Source organism: Triticum aestivum, chromosome 4A (assembly GCF_018294505.1).
Source record: "Triticum aestivum cultivar Chinese Spring chromosome 4A, IWGSC CS RefSeq v2.1, whole genome shotgun sequence".
Classification (NCBI taxonomy): Eukaryota; Viridiplantae; Streptophyta; class Magnoliopsida; order Poales; family Poaceae; genus Triticum; species Triticum aestivum.
Genome location: NC_057803.1, coordinates 638668910 through 638681682, shown reverse-complemented (window position 1 = coordinate 638681682; position 12773 = coordinate 638668910). Strand labels below are relative to the sequence as shown.

General features: G+C 44.7%; 1 pseudogene; it reads left to right on the top strand.

Annotated features, from left to right (window-relative positions):
* Positions 1-1804: 1804 nt before the first annotated feature.
* On the top strand, positions 1805-9142 carry LOC123084167 (phosphoinositide phosphatase SAC2-like; annotated as a pseudogene).
* Positions 9143-12773: the final 3631 nt, after the last annotated feature.

Genomic DNA, 12773 nt, shown 5'->3' with positions numbered 1-12773 from the left:
TTTGGTTTGTATTGATTTGATCTGGTCTCGGTACATAGATTACAGGGGTATAGGGATATATATATATACTAGCTCATCAACTAGTACTAGTCCTATTCGGTAATTACTTGGAGACCTAAACGGACACATACAAGTACACTTGTACTGAACCGGACAGGACACGGTGCACTTCGTGTTTAACTCCAACACGCATGTGATGTCATTTAGTGTGCTGAGAGCGCGCTCAGCGCGCCTATTCTGCGGAGATGTGTAAGGGCATGACATACGCAGAATGATGCCGAGGGAGGAGAAGAACTAACATGCAGCAAAGCTTTCAAACTCCTGCCCGTTCTGTTTGGACCGTTAGGTTGAAGTGAGTGCAGGCGAGGCGTACAAATGCACAGTGTGTAGGTAGAACATCTGATTTCTGTTTGGGAGGAAACGTCCATATGAAATGACTATAGTCATCAACCACGACTAAGTAACACTAAAAACTAGACAAACTAAGCATGGGTGAGGTCCATACATCACAATGTACAAGCTGGAAAGGGAAATATGAGACATGACCCGAAGAACTGAAAGGTAAAAGATGACTTTTTCCTAATTGATAGGCGGTGGAGATGTCTCCGTCGGAGCCAGGGGCGTGTATGGAGGCATGGCAGAGGGTGGAGCCCAGCGCATCATCACCAAGGTGAACAAGGCGCCGGTGCCAGGTATCGCGCGTAACAGCAATGAAGGCGTGGGGTGCTTGGGACCAGCGTGATGGATGGAGAGGGTAGAGCTCGTCCGGTGAATCACAGCGGAGGATCTTTGCCTTCTTCTTCGATCCTTGAAAGAAAACCACGGTCATCAAATTCCACGTTAACTGGGTTGCCACGAGTAAGAGTTTTAACGGAAATGAGGTTTTTGATTAAGTGTGGAGAGACTAGGATGTTACGAAGAGATGGGTTTTGGGAGGAAGTGGGGATGATGTGTTGACCTACGTCCGTGACTGCAAGCGTGGATCCATTGGCAACTATGATATCAGGGGAGAAAAACTGGGGTGGGATGAAGTGAGAATACCAAAGATGAGGCCATGTGACACGTCGCACTGGAGTCGAGGTACCATTCACCACCGGAGCTCGACGATGCTTGCCCTTGCTACACGCTCATGGCGTTGAGAGCCTGGTCAGAGCAGCCTAATCCGAAGCCTGCTGCGGCGCCGCGGGAGGTGCGCCGGCCGTAGACGGGGTGTGGAGGGACGTCCCCGTGCTGCTAGTGTGCTGGAGGAGCCGAGGCAGGCGGTGGGGCACGCCGTACTGAGCTGCTACGCTGGTGAAGGGGGTCAGGCCACCAGGTTGTGGCCCAAGGATGCCCGCGCCGGGAGTATGGGGGCGCCGAGGCATGGACCAGGCGTGGACCATGCTCATCCATGGCGCCGGAGTAGGAGCAGGTGGGCGCGGTGGTGGAGGAGCAGCTCCGCCGTAGTGAGATGGCCCACCCCTGCCGGAGGCCTTGCAATTCCCTTTGCCGCGGCTGCCACCACTGCCGCCACCGCCGGGGCGGTTGTTGTTGTCGCCAGCCCCGCCAGAGTCCGGGTTCGCTGGTGCGTACGCAGCGTGCAGGGTGATGTCGTGGGGAGTTTCCTCGGCTTGGCGGCTCTCCTCGAGGAGGAGGAATGCACGCCAGCACAGGAAGGTGGGGAAGGGCGACTGCATGGTGAGTATGGGAACAGCATAGCAAAAACAGGGATTGAGACCGTGGATCATGTTAAGGACCTGGTCGCGATCGCCGGTCTGCCAGGCGGTCGTTGACGCAGTCCTTGAGCCTGGCCAACTAGGAGAGGATGGAGGACGACCCCTGCTCAATGCGGCGAAACTCAGTGGCGAGCCGAACAAGCTGGTATGTTTTGGCTTACAAGACTCAGCAAGCATTGCTTTTCGAGAAATTACCAGAGATCCACAAGACAAAGTATCTCAGAATTAACTGTAATGCATATGCTATTTAGTTACTACGAAATGATTTACTTTCAAACAGCAAGAGTAGAATAAACGAGCAACCGCCAATTGTTTCATAGAAGCTGATGCAACATGTGGGCGATAGTTATCCAAATTTCGCAAAGATGAAATGTTTCACAGGTGATCGCCAACTTACAACAAGGTAACCATTCAGTTTACGTTCCATCATTAAGCTTACAGTCATCTTGTTCCAAAAACCTCACCCTGCAGCATGCATCATAGAGTTTCCTCTGGCGCTATCTTGAGATCCAGGCAAGATCCGATACACGCGGACGAAGGACAGAAAGATAAAGTTCAGACAGACAGACAGTTCACCTAATGTAGCATTCAGTTCTACATGCAAAACCCTCCGAAACCGATCATATGGCAGCAACATCAGGGTCAATGTTCTCAGGTTCACTCCGGCCAGCCTGCGCATTCTGAAACCATTTTATATCCAGTCATTATGAATTCTACTGATTTTCACAGCACATTGTACAGTTGACAGCAAGTCTCATGTGGAACGAAAACTGATAGTAAGCGCAGGCAGTAATATACACAAATTGTTGCATTACCTTCTTCACTTCTTTTCTTTGTGTTGACCCTTCCTCTCCTCCTCTTGCTTTTGTTTCTGAATTTGCTCTGTCAGATCTGAAGAACAAGCAAAGGAGGTAATGTTAACTTGCGGACAGCAATCTGATACAGTTCAGTCTTCAGTGAGCATTGCTTATGAGAACATAATAGCAACAATTATCATCATAGCTATGTATGTACATGGAATACACAATCAAGTTGCCTTCGTAACACTGATAATGTTATGTATGTCTAGTACATGATCCACCGAGCAACAAATTAGGAGAACATCACCTTGATCTCTCAGCTAGGAAGTTTATCATTTAAATTAGGAATATATCTCTTAGCTTGGGCCTTCAGCCAACTATGGATAAGATCCACAATTTGTTACTCGGATCAGATTGTTAGGTCTACATAAAGAGGATCCCCTGTGACTGTGAGGAATAAAGCAAAGCAAGAATTAGAAGAAGAATTTAGAGGATCAAGACTTCAGGAAATTTCAAGGCTTTATATTAGGCCAGAAATCACGTGTAAGTTCTGTACCGTTAGTCTGTTATGTATTTGCAGATCTCAAGACTTCTCTGATAATCCTTGCTATCTACAGTAAAATCAGTTGTGGACTACAAGAGGATATTCTATCTGAGCTTGCCCCTGTAAGAACCTGTTGGTTATGCGTGAAGTACATACTAATGATATATTAATCTACATGACATCTGCAGGGAAGGCACCAATCTGCTTGAACTGTTAAACAAGGTAGCATCAGATGTGTTGGATGGAACTAACGGACCTCATCCATTGTGAGATAACTACATCATCAAAACCTTTGGATGCTTCAAAGTAATTTGTATACCTACTTAGGAAGAGGCAATTGCTTAAGAATCGATAAGTTCGACTTAACAAATCCATGAAATGAGCCCCTCCAGCAAATAAAATACAATATTTTCTTAATGTTTGGCCATATATCTAAATTGTTGCATAGATTTGACACAGAAAAAACATCCAATGTTATTTGTTTTTAAATAGTCTTTAATAATATATGTGGTCAGTGTTAGTTCACAACAGGGTTAAACATTCGTATGAGAGGAGAACATGGCCACGTGAAAGGAGAGGACTGATTTGGAGAGGAAAGATGTATTACAGCTGGCCAGATAAGAGATGATTGGCAGGGAGCCAGGGACTTGCTTACCACTGTAGAAGACTTGATTTTGAAATGCATATCTAAAACAAATATGTAGTCTAGTGCAGATGAATGGAAACTACTAACCCCAAAGGAAACAAATAGCCTAATGTGCAAGTAATGGACTTGCTGCTGGCAGTACTAATGGTAATCTTATACATGTTTTACAGTGGACAATGAGGTGTTACCAAGTCATGTCACATCAAAAGCAATGATGATTTCTGTGCAGCTACAACGGTACCTCTTTTACTACAGACGGGTGTCCTCGGAACAAACTGCTTAGACAGAATAAATGTCATGCAGTTTGCATATGGATTAGCTGCTTTAGGGCGTGAACTTCAAGTGTTGAAGGTCATTGAAGAACCTAAAATTGAACAGCATGCTCCTTCGGCCGATGATCTGATGGATTTCTATTAAAGGATGGATGAGACCAGGGTCGGGCCGGCAAAATCCCGGGCCCTGTGCGAAACAAAAAACGGGGCCTTACAGTGGCGGAGCCAGGGAGACGAGCGGGGGCCAGGCCCCCCAACGATCGAGCGATCATGCAGTAGGTACCGTGTAATTAGCGATCCGATCTCATGAACTCACGTACTGGCCCCCCTATCTCAACGCGAATTTTGGGAAAAAAGGAAAAAGGCCCATGTGGAGCCCACTAGCGGCCACGTTAGGCAATTGGCTCTAATCTACTGGCCTGGGGTTCTCCCGTAATTAGCGTGTGCGTGGCCGCGTGGGATAACTGCGCACAGAGTTTTGTGGCCGCCGCTCCGAGCCTTGCCGCCCCACTGCCTCCGCTCCCCCTGCCCTGTTCACGATCTGGTTCATACAGCGACGGCACAACGCAGCTTGATCAATTCTTACGGCTCCGATCAACAAACTAGCCAAAGGTTAAACACATCAGACTATTTAATCTCCCTGACTCTCTCAATTCGCATCTTACATCTTGTTTCATTGTCGAACTTATACATCAGTTTTTGGTTGCTTCGATCGTGTGATTTGTGGCAATATAATTCTATCTTGTACGTCTCCTTAGAAATTATGGTGATTATGAAGCAAATTATCTAGTACAAGTTCCTATTTGTGATGCAAATTTTTCCTATGTCAAATTTACCTAATTTCAGATTGCAATTCAGCAGCTATGAAGAGAAAACTGCCAATCATAGAGGCCAATTTAAACTAATACAAGTTTCATATGTTTTTTTTTAATGGATATTTGTTTACCTAGTTTGGCTTGGCCCCCCCAACACCCAAATCATGGCTCCGCCCCTGGGGCCTTATCTCGCTAAAAAAATGAACTAACGAGCAAAAAAAATTGCGGGGAAAACTAACGAGCAATTATAATATGTATATATATATCACAGGAAAAATTTATAATGTAAATAATATAATGTCGATGTTTTGCAATTAGACGAATCGTCTAACTCACCTAGATTTGGGTCATGTCCGGTTGAATTGCTACACTGTGATCTCTAATTGGGGAGGTAAGACCAATCTCTAACGAAGTAACAATCCCTGTCAAAAGTTAATTAGGAAATTAAGAATTAGAATTTAGGGGTAAAAACTAGATGATTTGCTAAGAACCTGGAGGCTGGAGTCGGTCAATCGATCACGGACTGATCCGACGAGTCGACGAGTCTGAAAATTAAGAGAGGAAGCTAGGACGGCAACGACAGCGGCTCTGATGAGGCAAAGGCGACCACCGCCGAGACCATCGTCTCCTTTTTTTTCGTCTCCTGACTAGCGGCGTCGACGGAATTGCTGTTGGTTTCCCGATCGAGGCGATCCCGATTGACTGGTATAGCGATCTTTTTTTTTTGGAACCCACGATCCCGTTTCCATCGCTAGAGAGCAGTTTCCTTTTTTCTTTGGGAAAAGATCGATCCTTTTTTTAGGAATTGGGAAAGATTGATCGAGTCAAGCACGAGCTGACGAGCTCCAGTACTCGATGGCCTCTTCTCAGGCCCAGCTCCAACTCCTAGCGGCCTAGTGCGGCAGCTGCTACGCATTTTTTTTTTCTTTCAAAAATACTAGGCCTATATAAGAAACATTGGCCCCCCCAAAATTATGAGCCCTGTGCAGGCCGCACATCTGGTACCACTATGGGCCCGGCCCTGGGTGAGACATTAACCATCCAGTATGTAGGTTCTGCTGCTCACAGCAAGGTTAGCATCTTGTTATATCTGTGACTCCCGTCCCGAGTAACATAATCTGCATAACACAAATCTTGAAATGGCGCTTTTTTGAACTAAAACTTTGTATCCATACCCTGGAAGGTGTGCAGTTGTGTACTACTATTTTAATGTATTCTTTACAACCTTTGGAGTAGTTCTAATTTCCCCAAGTAGTTCTAAAGTTCTAATTGTCGCATCGCTCTTCCCTTTTCTATCATTTGATATGTACATCTACTTTCCCCTCCCTGCTATTGTGTTCGGCTATTTAGCCACACGTTTAAGTCAAATAAACATTAAGGCCACCTGTCACCTGAAGATAGGACTCTGAAAGAGCAGTTGCTAGCTACTATCAAGGGTCAGGTCTGTCATACTTGTGAATTTAGCAAAGGTCAGGCGTACCAGGACAGTTGATACCAAATATCAAACGTTTGCTCTAACAGATCTTCCTATGATAAAATGAACTTCCTAAATCAATTGGTACATGCAGCTTTGCTCTTTGGAAACGAGTTTACCAGTAGAGGTTGTTAACAGGGCGAGCACATCTGCCACCCAAGCACCTTGAGTGTATTTTCTGAAAACGTAAAGCTTGAGTGTTTGTATCTGAAATTTTTGTGACCAAAATAGTAGGCATTTCTTACTGATTATAGTTTTTGACAAAAGGCCGATAATTGATTTTTATTTTAAGTGTTTGCTGTTGTAATCTTGAATATCTTTATTTCAGAATGATTTGTTGGTAGCCAGTCAATTCAGTAGTCAACACAAATCCAACTTGGTATTTTGAATGCTCAATGTAAATCTTCCATTGTAAGGGAAACTCTAACCGTTCTACTCCACTAAGCTTTGCTCGGACCTAGCCGAACTCCTTAATTTAACGGAGTAAAAATCAAATTTGCAAATTTCAACCTAGTCTCAACCGAAATTTGCATACCGATGAGGACATCAATACCATTGTTACACCCACAGCTCTTGCTGCTATACACACTGGACCGATTACTAGAGCTCGCGCACGCCAATTGAATTATCAGGTACTTTCGTTTCTTGGTAACGATTCTAATGTTCATGAGAATAGGATGCTGCCTAATTTGGATACATTTGTTTTGCTTACAAATGAAGGGCCTAGCTTGGACAAGAAAGATGAACCTTGGAGCAAGTTCAAGCATGGAGATGATGGCATGCGCAAGGGGAACAAGAACGGAGTTACAAGTGATGATTCCAGGACTCTGAAGCCACCATAATGAATGCATGAAGCATGGGACGAAATATACAAGATGCCACTTCATAAATTTCGTCCAGAGGCTATTTTAGGTGCTGCGTCACCTTATTATTGGGCCAGGCCCATGTATTTTCGAAGTACTTAAGTATAGCCTGTTTTTAGAGTCCGTATGTGTGGGGAAACAAGAGTTAGGGTTGGTTTCCGACCCCTCCACCAAGGGCCATGAAATTCCCCCTCTCTCCTCCATATATACAGCCCTTAGGGCATTGTTTAGGCTTTGGGTTTTGTTTAGATTAAAAGTTCGCCATAGCTACAACTTCTCGTACTTCGTTTGTGTCCAACGACCAGACCAAGACGTCACAGAACCCCACCTTGATCAATAAAGCTTTCATCTTATATTCGCAATATCCAGATTGCAATCTCAGTTTCTTGCTTGTTCTTCGTTTGCTTGCAGGAAACAGACCCTCGTGGTCAGGTTGATCGTGCTCCGGCGTGGTCAATAACCCCTCGGAAGTTGGTTTAGCGATTGCTAAGGCGCGACGTCTCGCATGTTCGTAGTCGGATCGTCAAGGTCGACTCCCCCAGAAACGATAGCCACCATCTCATCGAAACATCGGGACACCTTTGCCTCTATCACATACCTTCAACCTAGCCGAACACATTGTCTTGACAATCAAAATTTAAACTTAAATTTAAACTTAAACCCTAAACTAAACTACTATTCATCATCATCGCCATGGTAGAGGTCGAGCCAATCTTGTCTCGACATTCCACCGCCCATTGGGTTCGGGTCGGTGCCTTCGTCACGGAGCCGGTGAAGATGCACCGCCCCTCCTCAACGTCGAACTCCCTCTCCTCCTTGCCGCCGCCATCGCCGCCTTGCTCCTCGTCGTCGGAGATGACGATGAACTCACCATTGACCGCCCGCTCGGCCTACACGAGCTCGGGTACTAGCAGCGGACATCCGCTATGTACTCCTCGGCGGCAGCCTCTATCGTGATGAGCTCCCACGCCTCCGAGTCCTCCTGAGACGTTGCCGCATCCACCACCCCTGGTTGCGGCAGGACGAGGTAGGCGAGTGATGTCCCCCATGGGAATTTGAGCCGAGCCTTCACGTCGGGGAACCGCACCTGCCATCATTCATATTCCATGGCGGCGAGCTCCGCCATTTGGAATCACCCGATCGACTTCCTCTTGTGGATCTCCCGGTCAGTGATCTCACCACCCATGTCCCACACGCTCGCTGGCGGATGCCAAGGTATTTCCTCTATGGTCGCATCGGCGGGGAGGTGGTAGCTTGAGGGCGTGCCACTTGAAGACAAAACACATGTATGGTGGCACGGATCCGCGTTGCAGATCGGGAGCGAGAAGTGGCGGAAATGGGATCCGGCCATTGGGAGGATGGGGCGTCGGGGAACAGCGGGGAGAGTCGCCGGCAGTGGGGATCGGGAAGGAGAAGAGGCAGAGGAGGCGGGGATGAAGATGATAAATGGCGTATTTTTACTCGGCTGCCGAGCGGTGGAGTAAAAATAGAGGCGGCGAAGGCGGCTCATGATAATTTATCCTCCACCATGGAGTATTGCGGATCGGCTTGGTCCCGGTTAGAGGAGTAAAACCAGATTTTTACTCCTCTAACAGGTTATTGGGATCGGTTAGAGTTGCCCTAACATGCCACAGATCTTCTGTGAGCAAAGAGGGTAGTGGAAGGCAGCAACCCAATCCTAGGAGTTCCTCGAATTCTTCATCGTTACTACAATAATGGCTACACAGATCCTGAGAAGCAGGATGCTATAAATGCGTGAGCTTCTTCATGTCTGCAAAAATCACGCTCACAAAACCAATCGAAAAAGCCGACATTGGTCTAATATTATTTCACACAGGATTTATTTGTTGTGTTTTGTTAAAACGCGGGTTCTTGGGTCATTTCCAGCTTCAACAAGGCGGACCTCCTCAGTGGAAGTTGGACTCGGATCAGCATTACAATAACGGCCGTCAAGGAACTTTAAGTGAAGAAACTGGAAGGTGTTGCTCTTTCATTAACAGCAACATTGCTTGATGAGCTGATGTCCAACATATTCTGTACACAATTAGCTTTTACTTAAACACTGCTCTTGACTTAAATCAGACAGTATATCAATGTAGAATTTTTTTATAAAGGGTGGTTTAATTATTACTTAAAAGGTTTAAGCACTACACCCGGCGCATTATTTCAAAGTAGAAATTGTTAAATATAGTAACTTGATCAATTCCCTCATTCCATGGGCTGAAGGCCAATATGAGTCCCTACAACAATACAACTGCCTCTAACAAAAATGTCATTGTGGTTCTCACTTCTTGGTCCATGTATTATTTGTCAAAAAGTTGTCACCAATCAATAAATACCCCCTAACCCTAGCACACAACAGATAACCATTGGATACTCACATTGTTGCATAAATTTGTAGCACATGATTGCTAAAAAGGTAACTTTCGCGGCAAAACCTACCCAGTACAAGTACACGACTTAGTTAACTGCAAGAAAAAAAATGAAGTGACCAATGGCAAGACAAATGAAAATGACTAGATAAGGAAAGAAGCCGACATAAGGCATGCATGTTGAAATTATTATGTAACTAATAAAACAAGCATATTATAAATCCTATTGACTTCTGCAATGTCGCCTACTATCTATATTACAAAATTGAATAACAGCCACTAGTAAAAAATTAAATGGTCCCCTACAGAATGATTGTGTGATTCAAGAGATAGATTCTATTGAGTTCCATCTTCCAAGTCCAAACACACATGCAGGAGTCCATGGCCATCATTGTATGTGGGTAATATAACTGTCTAGAGTGAATCGCAATGCCACGTTAAAAGTGTGGATTCAGTAATTCAACAAAATCTTTGAGAAATCATTTCATACAGGTGAAATAACACCATACAAATAACCCTCATTGCACTGAAGAGCAAGATCAGTATCTTCGTCACCCCTCCTTATGGCTAAAGCCCTACACTCCTTGATGTAACGAGCAAGATGAGCTCTAACACTGCAAGGAACATACTGCACAACAAATCAAAACAAGGGTCATAATCAAAACTTAAACAGCATGGGTAGCACCAAAAGAAATAAGCGTGTGTGCCAAAAATTGAACAATTATAAAATAATATTCTTACAACACGCCTCCAACAACGCCGATCCAGGACAACACTGAGCCCATCTACAGAAGAATCAACAGAAGAACATGGGCCACCAGGCATACGGCAAAAAGGACAAGCCATAACTGCAAGGAACACAATGGTTATCAAAAACTAATCCCACAAAACCAAGTTGAAACTTGACATGTGACAGTGTTGGTAGTCCCCACCCGTAACTACCCCATAAATCTTCATATCCCGGAAATATAATGGGAACAAAAAGAGAAACGGGAAAGGGAAACAGGGAACCCATGAAGGCAACTGGTAGGGAACGATGATATCGCGAACGGGGAAGCGTAGTCGACGCTAAAGAAGGACCACCGTAAGAGCAGGCAACAACCGCGGCGGACGGGGCAGGGGCCGCCGTAACCACGTGACAAGAACGGTGACCGCGATGGGCGGAGACGACAGCAAAGAAAGAACAGTGTGCGACGACGGTTCGCCCACACCAGAGCACTACTAGAGAAAACCTTACTAGTGGTGCTGGTTTTTTACATAGCAGTAGCGCTACTGCTAGGGCGCTACAGCTATTATTTAGCAGTAGCGCATTTCTAAACAAGCGCTGTAGCTAAAATCCTTAGTAGTGGCGTCTCTTTCTCTACCAACGCTACTACTATGATCACATAGTAGTAGCGCCCTATTTTCTCCCCGCGCTACAACTAGGTAAATAGAAATTAAAAATAAAAAAAAGAGTCAGAGGCAATATTCATGGAAATCAAGACATGTCCAGTGCAAATAAACTAAGTTCACAAAACCATCTCACAAGCATTAACGACAAATACCACATTTAATATAACCACACAATCTCACAAACTCATATATAGTAGTCAACAATGCATGAATAGATCATAGTTGATAAGTCTACTAGGTAGTCATACTAGCATATATATGGTTCAGCATCCACACGCATGCATGGATAGATCTCACAAGCATATGTAGTTCTAGATGATATCGATGACGACCATCATCCTCAAGCCTGGGTGGTGGGTGTTCCTGATAGTAATTAGGATTGCTTGTCCAACATGAAGATTCTTGCCGACGAGGAAGCTCTTCCACCCAACCGAGTTGAAGTGTGTGCGATCGTCCGTGTCCATGCCGTACGCACAAGTGGTGATGGAGCCCCTCGCAGTAAGGCATATTCCAGCAGAGCCTTCTTCATCAGGCTTGATACCAAAACTCTCAGATAGGCTCTTTGGCAATTTCTGAATAAGAAAAACATATCAATTAATAAGTAGCCTCACACATTCTACACTATCAAAAGACAGTACTACATTTCTACACTAAGTATAACAATAAAGCATATATATCATTGGATTCACTAAGCATATAAGATTCACTTAGCATATATATCATCGGATTCACTAAGCATATAGATCATCGGATTTACTGAGCATATAAGATTCACTAAGCATATAAGATTCACTAAGCATATATATCATCGGACTCTACACTAAGTATAACAATAAAGCATATCATCAAATTACTACAGTAAATGCAACATACCATGATATGCCGATCAACCATGGTAGTTGTCAGGCGGGTCACGAATGGCACCCCGACGAAGTTAGCACGTGGCGGAATGATGTCCCATAGGTTGCACACCTCCTTCTCGCTCAACCTCATTCTTTGAGCAACGATGGCTTCACCAAGTGGGTCGTCATCATCCTCATCATCTTCATCATCTTCTGCTTTGTTGACATAAATCAGGGCCAACTTGGGTCTTTCTGCTCTGAAGGAGAAGCTGATCAACTCACCACCGATGATACGCATGTGGGCGATGAAATGGACCCATCCATCTCCTCCCACCTGCGTCATATTTCGTCCTTTCTCGACCTCCATAGTGTAGGGGGCCCCAGGAGCCTCAAAGGTCACAGAGTCTCCGGTCAGCTTGTTGAATTCTGACCTCACATTGCATGGGACGATATGTTTGCAAAAAGCAAAATGATATATACACGATGCATTAATGCCAATAACACTAAAAACAAAATAGTGGTAACTAGTTTCATATAATTTATTACCGCTGCATGAAGAAAACTCGATTGGTAGTAGATGCCGAACAGCGTGCTAGTTGCAAGGCTGCTGGTGCACCTTGACTTGCACCGTCGGCATGGTGGTGGTGGTGGTGGTGGTGGTAGCGTCATTTCCCTAAAGCAATATGATTAGAGGATTAACGATCCAAAAATTAAATATAAAGTTTTCAATACACACATCAGGTTTTGAATAATATACACATCATAGAGAATACACATGAGGTTCACATGGCAAGCAAAATAACAACTAAATTGTAGTTCAGTTCAGACAATAACCTAATAGAGATCATGTAACCCAAACAGAGCCTAATAACCCAAACAGAGCCTAATATAGAATTCACAAGTGGGTGAAAATGTAGCCAACATTTTCTACTACAAAATATAAGCACCAGACTAAGAGGTAATACAAGGGAAGAACAATCGCACACACAGACAAAAGATAGCATCAACCTGTCCTAATTAACACAGCAAAGTCAGTTT